This window comes from Lepisosteus platostomus, chromosome 26, assembly GCF_059453375.1.
Source record: "Lepisosteus platostomus isolate fLepPlt1 chromosome 26, fLepPlt1.hap1, whole genome shotgun sequence".
Lineage (NCBI taxonomy): Eukaryota > Metazoa > Chordata > Actinopteri > Semionotiformes > Lepisosteidae > Lepisosteus > Lepisosteus platostomus.
The window spans coordinates 9,132,259-9,144,362 of record NC_142636.1 but is presented as its reverse complement, the minus strand read 5'-3'; positions in this window follow the sequence as shown (position 1 = coordinate 9,144,362).

Genomic DNA, 12,104 nt, shown 5'->3' with positions numbered 1-12,104 from the left:
GAGGTGTGGGCGAACAGACAGGGGCAGGGGGCTGTGAAATTGCTCATGAACACCACCGGCGCGGACCACGACGAGGTGCCACTGTAATATTGTGGCCTTAGGCAGTCTGGGCGAGAGCACGGAGTGAATGGAGAGAATCAGTATACATAACAACATTAGAGCTGTCACGACCGGCGCAGAAATGGGATTAGTGTCAGCCCAGATAAGGCGGAGGGCAGACGGGAGGGGGACGGGGGGGGAATGGAAAAGGAAAACTGTTTTTTGATTAATTTCATCTTTTTTTGAAAAAAAAAAGGGCAACTCAGCTGAACAAACGCGGCAACGCGGCATTATAGAGCTCTGCGAGTTAATGGAATATTTATGTGCAGCTCTGTGGTCCATTTTCGCTCTACATTCTCCCTGTCGTTATTATTTCTATTGTTACTGTTCTTGTGTTTTACTATTTTTTTCTCCACACTCACCCCCCCCTCCCCCACCAGCCCCACACAACAAACCCCAGGCTTGAGCGCATTGCAAACTCCTGCCGAAGCCTCATAAGAAAGGTCACGAAACCCAAAAGAGACTCTGTCCTGCTGGCTTGACCATGCCAACACCTGCGGTTCGCCCAGGAGAAAATGAAAAGGCATGGGCAGCAGGTAATACCACGGTACAACCAACCCGTCTAGAGGGAAGCGGCAAAGGAAAACACAACCCCATCAAAGCGGGGTTCAGATACTGACCCCGGACATTTTTCGAGAAAACCTGCTAGTCCGCCTGTGCCGCTTCCTCTCCATATCCGGGGACTGCCAGGGAGACACTTCCCTGGGGGGCACCTCTGTGCCCAGGCTGGACCGGCAGCTGTGATCCAGCTTGAACAGGGATTTCGCCACCCAGGAGGGGGGCAGGGGCTGGGCCGGGGGCGGGGCAGCTTCTCGGCGACGTTAAAACGAAACTCCAAAATGCCGCAGCGACCCGGTGCCTAGCTTCAGCACGGTCGCCACAGCCGCTTGTGTCTGTCAAGAGGTTCCTCTTTCTCCTTCCCAACTTCCAGATTCAGAAGGGCCCGAGATGGACAGGAGTGTTGTCCAGGGTGTGTCCTGCCTTGAGCCCGCTCTTTCCCGGGTCTGGTTCCGGCTGGAAGAGGGTCGGTGACTCGCAAGGGCAGGCCAGCAGCGGGAGCCCGTGGGGAACAAGGCCTGCGCCCCAGCCCTCGGATCCCGGGGCCCCCTGGAGAACCCGAGAAACGCGCAGAGCGTTTTGGTTAAAAGACCGGGTGTCCATCGGCCTGTCACGCGCACTCTCCAGAACGAAGGGGAAATAACAAAAAAAAAAATTCTCATGTCTCCGGCTTCCCCTTGCAATGGAGCCGACACCTTTCCCGAGAACTAGAACAAATATTTGCTTCCCGTGAGGAACTGTGGCTGGCCTTTGAAGTTCCTAAATGTGCCCAGAGACATCTTGATGGAGGGATTCCGGAGGAACGTGGAGAGGAAACCCGGCACAGGAAGACAAACACGAGCAGAGGAGGACAGGCAAAGAATGGGAGGAAGTGGCAAGAGCCTTTGGGACATTTCCTGCGGGTGCCGTTTGAGCCCGTGCTAGAGACAGGAGAGCAAGGGAGACGAAAAAGGAGAGAGGAGATGGGTGCAGAGAGAGAAGGGAGAGAAAATGAGAGAAGGGTGGGAGAGCAGGAGAGAGCTAGGGAATAAGACAGGGGAGAAAGTAACAGAAGGCATGTTAAAGGATAGGGGAGAAACAGAAGGAGAGAAAAGAGAAGAGAGAAGGGACAAGAGAAAGTCCAGGACAAGCTGGGAGAGGGGGACAGGGAGAGCGAGACTTTCGCCTGTGTGGAGAGGCATTAAAAGAAAACATGCCAGGCCAAGTTCCAGAATGTCCTCTCTCTCTCTGTTGATGCCAGAGACATTCCTGTAAGAGGTTTGCGGTGAATCATCTCATGCACAGATACCCTTGAGCAATGGCATTTAAGGTGTGGTGGACGTCAAGTGGAAATTTTGTTTTGGCCTGTTTTTTCTTCTTTTGGTCTCTGGCTTTGCTGGGTGCTCATTTCTGCCTCTGGTTCTTCGCTGTCAGGCAAACGGGTCAGCTCCTGGTAAACGTGCTTGATATGAAGCCAGTGGCGAGTCGGAGCCTGTTGGGCACATGGTTAACGAAGCAAATAAGAACTGGAGGTGAAACAACAGTGGCACCTCTAACAGGAGGAAATTAAATACCCAGAGACAGCGGACAAAACAAACAAGGCGTCTAACACTCCGATCACGTCTGCAATTCATGGGCTCCCGGCCCAAACGCTCCTGTATGGAAATCCGCTTACTTGCCATTAACCCTATTTTACCGTTTGTTTTGATATTTTAGGAAAGGATCATGCAATTGTAATGTAACCTCACACAGCTCTGGGGAGAAAGTTGCTTCCGCTACACTGCGATCTCACTTGTGAGCTCTCCGTCTATTAAAGAGAAAGAGAAACACTCTCCTTGGTGGCACCCATAACAGTCTGGTAATAACAATCTTATTTCTGGTCTCCAGAATTCGCAAGGAATAAGAATTTACAAGTACAGTATGTAAACATCAATGTGCATCCCACAGGATTCCAAAGTGCTTCATATATCTGGGTGAGACAGAGCAGCCATTTTGCAGCAGCAGCCCCACTGCACAGCAGACCAGGTGGAGAAACAAGACTCTGCTCCACTAGCGGAACAAGCTTGGGAAATGTAGGGAACCCAGGTTGTGCAGGGCCAGAGTGGAAAAAGAAACAGGGTTAATCAGGACCATTTATAAGTCACTTTGATTAAAAGAGTCAGGGGATATAAATATTAATATACTGTATCTATCTGGGAAGTATATTTCATGTTTAAAAACAAAACAGTGCCACCTTCTAATTCCTCATCAGACCCATAACCAGAATAAGCCTCGCTCTAACAAATACCAGATCTCTCATTCTGACCAGCTCTGATTTATCATCGCATTAAAACAGTTTTTTTTAGCCTTATTCCAAAAAGTTAAATGAGACTGAAAATTTGTATTTAGTCTGATACACTGCCACAACTCTGCATCTTATTCACTTTGGCAAATTTTCTGAAGTTGCCAATTAACCACAAGCATGTCTTGGGGTTAAATTGGGGTTAAAACTGGGGCTTGGATCTCTAGGAAACTGGAGCACATAGAGGAAACCCAAGCAAACATGGCGAGAGAACACAAACTCCATGCAGACAGCACCCCAGATCCAGAATTGAACCCAGGGTCCCAGCGCTGCAAGGCAACAATGCTAACCACTGTGCCACCGTGCTGCCACTAATACATTTATTTTCTGCATAAATCATAACTTCCCTAATTCATGGACTGCTGCAAGGAATCCTAAGCAGTTTGAGATGAGCAGCACTACTAAGGGCACAAATGTAAAAGAAAATCTGACTGATTAGGTGCACAAAAACCATTAATGTTGTCCACTCAAAAAACAAATTGGACAATTTAGGAATTGCTATTTGCCTGTGGCAGTGCACATTTGTAAATAGCAACACTGAGAAGGACTGCACTCAAAATATGAGATAATGTTTTTCTCTGGAAGTTTTTTTTTGGTGGTGTTCAAGTATTCATTTTCAACTTCAGCAAACTGCCTTTAAGGGATTTTGAATCAGCGAGGTTTCTTTGCAAAATGAAAGAGAAACCTTTTAACTGCAGGGGTGTTTTGAGTAATGTCATTCCAGAAATAAAATGACAGCAGCGTTGCCACCTTCTAGGCTGATCTAGTCAGATCTCTGAAGCTCAACGTGGCCTGGACTGGTCAGGACTTGGATGGCAGACCTCAAAGGAAATCCACGCTGTCCCTGTGCGTGGCAGTGGAGGACCAGTAGGTGGCGCTCTCACCTCTGGACTAGAATTTACAGTTGATTGCCTCAGCATTGCAACAAAGGGAACACTGTGTTGTAGGAAGTGCTGTCCTTCAGGTGAGATGTCACACTGAGATCCTGCCTACGTGATCTTTGAAGATCCTAGGGCACTCTTCATGGGAACAGAGGTAACACCAGAGCCCTGGATAAGTTCTACCTGCGCTTGCACGGTCTGGCCCCCCTCCATCCAACTGGAGAAGCGATTTCCCGCTCCTCCACCTGACCTGCAGTACAGTGAGGCTGCTGAAATATAATGGCTGACGCGAGACCCTTTATAATGAAATGTGCTATACAAGTGCAAGAAATTCCATTATATACAGTACATATAGAGAAATGCCATAACATTTGTGAAATCACTCATTTCTCCCAGTGTCTCTTCACAGGCTCCCCGTGGTGTTCAGAGTCAAATTTAAGTGGCATGCCCCACTGTCAAACCTGTGATCAGAGAGCTTTCTGGGACTTCTTTTCATATGAATGGTGCTACATTAAATAAAGATTTTTATTTATTCAATTCTGTTTCCCACACGGATATCTCAAGGGAGCCTAACAGATCTTAACTGAAAAAAAACTGAAACTCCTTTCTCTGTGAATGCTCGTCCTTATGGTTAAGCAAGAAATGTAGATGTCTTAACTGCTACAGATCTCTGTTTGAAGCATGGGCATGCTGCCAGGAGATTTTAAAAAACTACAGGCAAGTCTTGATACTGTTGCCCTGCCGAAAGCACCAGCATGAGCTTCAATTTGTGAAAACACTTGAAATGGAAACCGAGAACGATATTTAAATATTCACACTAACCCTTCCATGTCCTTACTGGCATTTATATACTGCCATGCCCTGTTCTCGGGTGTTCTGATGATTTAATTTTTTTCAGTTGCATTGAGAAATGGAAGATCGGAGAATGCCCGCTCAGGTCTGCCCACGTCAAGGAGTGCAGATGACGTCAACCTCGGGGCCCCCAAGCACCTTGCACAGAGGACTGTCTACTGAAGCCAGTCTGAAGTCTTGTTCCCAATCCCTACAAACCCCTCCCTGCCTCCTACAGCTAAAGCACTCTGAAGGCACAAGCAAGAGAAAAGCGGGGCAGTCAGTCTCTGGGGTGGGGTGAAGCCCCGAGCTGGGGTGAAGCTTAGTCAGCTGCTGATGAAGGAATCAGCAGGGCAGCCAGGCAGGGGGGCAGTGGCCAGGGCTGGAAAGTGGGGGTGCTTTTAGTGAGTTGCAGGGCCGAGGACGAATGCCACAGAGTCCCAAGAGCGCTCGCTCAAGATCACCGAGCAAGCCCCCACTGTGGGCTCCTTTCACATCGGGAGAAATGGGCGTTGCTGGCACGCATGCAGACACATCAACCCACGCATCGGCATGTCCTCACCAAACACGGCAGGGAAAAGCAGAACGTGCTGGTTCCGACTGTAAGCTGGGAGGGAACTCCTAAAGGACTAGAGGACTCGTCGCAGCAGGAATTCAGGAACTCCTGGTGAGATGGGTCAAACACACCGCCAGACTGGGGCAAGATGGGTCAAACACACCGCCAGACTGGGGCAAGATGGGTCAAACACACCGCTAGACCGGGGCAAGATGGGTCAAACGAACCGCTAGACCGGGGCAAGATGGGTCAAACGAACCGCTAGACCGGGGCAAGATGGGTCAAACGAACCGCCAGACTGGGGCAAGATGGGTCAAACACACTGCCAGACTGGGGCAAGATGGGTCAAACACACTGCCAGACTGGGGCAAGATGGGTCAAACACACCGCTAGACTAGGGCAAGATGGGTCAAACACACCGCCAGACTGGGGCAAGATGGGTCAAACACACTGCCAGACTGGGACAAGATGGGCCAAACACACTGCCAGACTGGGGCACGGCTTTAACCAAAGCAGACTAGGGAATAAAACATTGTGCAAGCTGCAACCTCCTCAGGTAAACATACAAGGAAAAACAAAAGAGGGCGTCTTTAATTGGCATTAAATGTCTGTCCTCACACGATCCACTCACACAGGCTCGGTGTTCAGCAGCCTGCCGCCGGCTTACACTTCTTCTATTGCTCCACTAATTACCCTGTCAATGACACAAAGGGGTTTGTATCCCCACGTCAGTAATTAAGCCTTGTGATGCTAATTAGCTCAAAATCCTTTGTTACATTCTTTGCTTCTTTTGATGTTGTTTTTGTCATTAATAAACCCATTGTGTTGCCTATTACATGCCAATTAGTGCCACACAATCCCATCAGCCACCTGCCATAGTGTCTGTCACAAAGTCGAAAGACACGAGCATCTAGAACAACGTGCGGTTTCCGGTTTCTCTTCTGTTTGGTTGTGCAGGCTCCACACAACAATTGTGAACAATTTGTTCACATGTGCACAGCATGTGTTCAATTAACACACATCCTCAGGTAAAACAGATTTCACACCCACATACAAAAGGCACCACGGTTTCAGTTTCAGTCTGCAACGCTTTTTAGACACACAGCTCAGTCCTCTGCAGGAGAGGCACTCAGTTGCTTGTTTCTCATGGAACCCTTTTGAAAAGGTCATGCTTCGTACAGATCCCCAGTTTCAGCATAAAATTAAAAGCAAATGTGATTGTTACAAATCTGCCGTTTCTTGCAAGACATTAGTACCAGACCTAGCAGAAGCACTGTCAGAGGATCCACAGCCTGCAGGTGAAGATTTTATACACTGCTAACCTGAGGGAGGAACGTTTAGCCTTTGTTTCGAGGGGCTGGTTCCCATGACTAACCCCTGAGGACCGCCAGGGAACCCTAATATCCCTGGTTTGAGTGAGGATGGCCTATCTATTGGGGAGTCACTCATTAAAACAAAAGTGACCAACTTCAGACCTGCCAAGAAAGGTTTCAACACGCAAATGACCTCTCCAATGCCTTCAGTTGCTCCTGAAAAAGGAGGCCACATAGATTGGAAACAATATAAAATCCAGTCTTGCAAATCCACAAGTTATTCAATATAAGGGTTATTTTTTGTTTATATCCCATCACTCAACGGTAATGAGCAGGAAATTCTAAACAAACACACCGAGGATTTTTGAAAAGGAAAAGGCTACACTACGCTGTTTCTCAGTTCGGATATTTAATGTTATTAAATGGTTGGAAAAACACAAAATCCACACGTTCAGAAGAGCACGCTGAAACATGAAAATGAATTAAAGAACACAAAGTCAAACATAGAACATTGCTGTGCCAATCACTGTCCTGCCTCCTGCCAAACACACGCACAATGTTATTTTGTAAGTGCACATTCGGTGGCACTCTGTCATCACTGGTGCTTGGGCACAGTTCGCACAAGAAACAGCAAACAGCCCATATCTAACAGGCAAGGCCTGATCCAGAATTGACATGATCTTCCTTTGTGGATCCGTGCTCGCGAACCGAAGATAAAAAACCGTCTGCCGTCAGGGAGACAATGATGATCTTGGCAGGCGAGGGCTCTGGTTTCTTTACAGGGGTGAATGAAGCATGGGGGTCCCCACCGGAGGGGACACAACAGTCTGCTCAATCCTGTTCCACACGCATGGCTCACGGACCGCCCCGAGGACAAGCATGGAAACGCCTGCTCGCCCGCCTCTACCACCTGCATCCTTCTTGCAGAGTCGGATGCGGCCGACGAGTGCAACAAAAAGCTGCAGGTTTCCTATGTTCCGGGTGAACTGGTGGGGGTGTGAAGTGGGGGGGCTGTTTATCACATCTGCCACCTCCAGCCCCCCCCATCGGAAAGTCACAGTGCCCCCCCCCCCGCAACAGACTCTCAGTTAGAGGCATTCAGATGATGCCCTCGCACACCAGCTGCTGGACACATCTGGATATCAGCTGCATCCCCCCCCCACGCACACACACCTCCTCCTCCTCTTCTGGCTGTTTGACAGATCAGCTGGTTTTACTTTTGAAGAGAAAAGGCCTCCTACGTGGCAGGTTTGATATGGCTGCATGACACGCAACCCTACGTTGCACACTGGTGCACCAGGCCATGTTCTGGTGCCTTTTATACAGCCAGTGCCAGGTGGCAGGTAAGTACAGCACATCACCTCTTTCTAAGGAAACTTGCACTGACAGACCCTGGTGTTGAATTGACTAAGTTTGCCTCATCAGTATAATCTTTGCAAGAGTCCCCTCGGCTGCTAAAAACCCGAAAAGGAACCGGCCGCACAGCAGAACTCAGACCGGGCCACCTGCATTGTTTAAACTCAGCCTTTCCCAATCCTGCTCCTGGAGGATTCCGGTCTCCCAGGTTTTCACTCCAGCACAGCCCATGATTAATGAAGCTTACTGAAGCCTTAGTTGAGCCAACTGTTTGATTTCCATCTGTTTTCTGTATTCAGAACTTTTCTCCTTCTCATGTCTAATTTCCAAGAAACACAGCAAACAGAAGTCTGTTTCGGCGTGTCTTCAGGACTGTTACTCCCCCAGGACTTCCTAAATAAGCCCAAACTGTTTTAAAAACACTGATGAACATGCATGGGGGGGAAATGGCACTGTCTCCAGCACCACCAAGATAAGCACTCTGCTACAAAAGGCCTGTACTGTAGGATAATCCCCACTAAATCACTGAAACCATATATCCGGGGGGTGATCTGAAGCCCTGCATCGCCCACAGGATCTATGATCTTTTTTAACCTTGCTGTACTATTTCAAGAGCTGAAACTTTTTTTAAAAAGCCAACAGCTGAATTAAGAATTCAAAAAGCTTTATTGCTGAATAGCTCAGCTAGAATGAAAATCGGAAGAAGGATCAGAAGGGATCCTCCAGGAAAAGGAAATGAGAAACCCGTGGCGTGCATCCAGGCTACCATCACAAAGAGCTTTTAGGTTCTTTCAAAAGGAAAAACACTTTTCCTACATAGCTCTTCGCACTGGGTCCTGGTCTTTCATATTTACTAGCAACTTGTACCAGTTTCTGCAGATCTCATTGGTCTTGATGACTGGTGTGCAGCAGGTTTAGTTAATTAGGAAACTAAACTGAAAACACTCACAAGACCTTGCAGCTCTCCAGCACTAGGGGGGTTCAATGAATATATATTCATTCTATGCTACAATGAATACATAAAGAGCCCTGTTAGGTCAAAGGGAACTTTTTTAGCACGGCCATCTTCACTTAATCCCCAACAGTTCACTCTCTCCACTCTCTGTAGGCAGGCACAGTCACTGCAGCTGTCCAGACATTTCCAAAATGCTCTTCACTTTCCGTCTGAGAGGGGTGCAAAAGTGACATCTATTGCTTAAATACATTATTGCACCAAGACTTGGTCACAATGGCTTCGATCAGCAGTTATAAAGTAAAAACAAAATACACAATCTGTGCTATTTTTTCATTTGATCTAAACTGATGGTTTACAAAGGCATTGCAAATGTAAAAAGATCCTCAAGGGTAAAAATATACCAGTGAAAACAAAAACTCTTCCTATGGCAAAGCAAAGAGATGCGCTTCAAGCTTTAGGAGCTACAGGCTGCTGTGTACAAGCCAGCCCCTGGCTCTGGATATTCCAAGCTTGTTACCTTATTCTGGATGCATTTGCACAGACAGATGTGCAGAGCTAAACACAGTTTTTCTGCTTCATCAGCACAGTGGGTACTGGAGACTGCGGCTGGCTGAAATCACTAGGCAATAATTTGTTTCCCTGCCAGTCCTGTACCTAATACATAAATAGCTAAATGAGTAGAAGAGGCTAAAACTCAGATGGCTGAGGACACCTAGTGGGGAAAGATTTGCAATGATTTAATTGCGTCAAGACCTCCACAGGAAGTAGTTTTACATAAACGATCCTTTAAACATTTGGAACACAGAAGCTCTCTACACAAATGTCATTACGAATTCTAAACTGACTGTCAGACTTGATTAATAATGATAGTAAAAGGCAAATGTTTAAAAATCACTCATGTTGCCAATCTGTGAGTCATGATTATAGAGTAACCATCTTAAGACTGGTTTCCTATTAAAATTGAGGGCTAGGAGGTGGATCTCTAGTTTTCCATGATGAGGAGCATTTCCAATGAACTCAATAACAGGCTGACAGGGGTTTGCGCTGCCTCTCGGGGCTCAATTCCAGACTGTGACACCTTGTGTGTGGAGTATGCACGTTCTCCCAGCTTGGATCTGTTGCTTAGGACAATGAACCGCATTAATCATTACTTAACACCGAAAACCGGGTTAGTCATACTAAATGCAGCATACAAAATACAACAGTGCTAATGTTAAGCATACCAAATAGAGCAACTCCATAAAGAAAGCTGGCTCTCGCATGCTAAAAGTTAAGATAAGAAAAGGCATCAGGTAATGTCATGAATGTCACATTTGCAGCTGGCTGTACTTCTATGCATAAGAACATTTTCTAGTAACGAAACAACTAGCCTCGTGCAACAGATTTGAATTATTTTTTTGCTGCAATTAAATCCAACTTTTTGGCGTTTTTAAAAGGTCATGGTACAAAGGTCGATCCACTTGAGGAGAAATGAAAAAAAAAAACAACATCCCATTTATAACCGTAATGGCAGCAAGTGCCACTATAACAATAAATCTTTCTGCTTCATGAAGGTAGAGCCAATCTGCATATTAGGCATGTAAATCCTAAGTGGCTCATTGTTCATCTGTCTTAACTAATGAGCTCCACTGTGGCCTCAGAAAGCCCTGCCTTTCACTGCGCTCAGCGGCAGCACAATTTTGAGATGATAAGCCTGATACAAACATTCAAATCATTAATCCTAACCCTTGCTGAAGCTCTCATCTGAGAGTTTTTCTTCTCCCCATCTAATTACTTTTCTCTCTTTTCAAATTGATTTTCAACCCACCCACCCCGAAATTATAACGGAGAAAGCCGTGCCAGGGTCTTTTTATATCGAAGAGATTATCCTGTAATGCCGTACTCTATCTCCCTGTAATCTGATCGCTGTCACCGAGATTAATTACCGAGGGCTGACGGTCTTTTTAATGGATGGATTCATAACTCCGGTGTCACCCAAGATGAACACAGCAGCTCGTGCAGAAACGCAGGTTTCCAACACTGTGAGACAGGGAAAATTGGTTTAATTTTGACTTTGACTGCAGCAAAAATAAATATTTCCAGTCTGAGGAGCGCTCTTTTCTGGCTTCCCGTAGCATTGTGAAGCTTGAAATCTCAATTCTTCTTTCACAATCATCTTCCTGTTCCCATTTACTGACAGCAGGCAGCACGTGACAGAAGCAGGTCTGCACCTTTTCTGGTTAAGTACACAGTGCCTCACGGACAGGACTCAACATGGTGTAAGACAGCAAAGCTGTTCCCTGACTCACTTCCTCCCTGTCAGCTTCTGACAAACCCTTACAGGAAGGACAGTTAGGACAGGTTGCAGGGATTAAAATAACAGGCTGTGAAGGAAGCTGCGTCTTCAGGTTAAAGAGTTTTAGGTGGATCTTCCAAAATAGGGGGAGCCTGGGGAGGAGCACTGGGACCTCAGGAAGATGGTAAGAACAGCAGCTCACTGTGGCGTAAGAGGGTCAAGCCTGCTCTCAAGGGGAGGACTTGGTGCTTTTCTCCTACCGTGTCCTGGTCCTGCCAGGGGCAGCCCACCCCCTCTCCATTTTCCACCTAATCTTTCTTCAAAGAAATCCATGCCCAGTGTATTGAGATAATGTTCTGTGTGTCTTGGGGGGTGGCTGTGACCTTGGACACTGGTGGGAAACCTTCTAGCTCAGGGATCTTTCACCGAAGATTTTAATCGGCAACCACGAAGCCATCAATTTCTATTCCACTGTGATCACTGAGAGAAGGGATAGAAATCTCAAGACTGTTCAGTTACCAAGGACCAAAGGTCCCTTAACTGAACAGATTACTTAACTGAATGATACTGTAACATACTGTACAAAGTGATCCTAATCTCTGCAAAAACCTGAAAAGACTGAGTGACCTATAAGACAAACTGGACCGGGGATCTCCAGGAAGAGGGTTAGACACTCCTGTTCAGGGGATCCCCCACCAGGCAGACCCAAAAAATTAGCCATGTACCCAGCCCAATCCAAATGACATTACTGCCTGACCCCACATCCAGCGATAACCAGCTGTGTACAACTCCTCTGCAGTTCAAAAGACTTCTGATTACAGCACATGCTCAGGGGGCCTACAACCACTGACCCCAGCTCACAGTAACCTAAACAGGATAACAGGATCCCTCAGGCAACAATGAAAGCAAAACAAAGGAAGCAGTGATTTAGGACACGGAGATGCGCTTTAACCCAAAGGT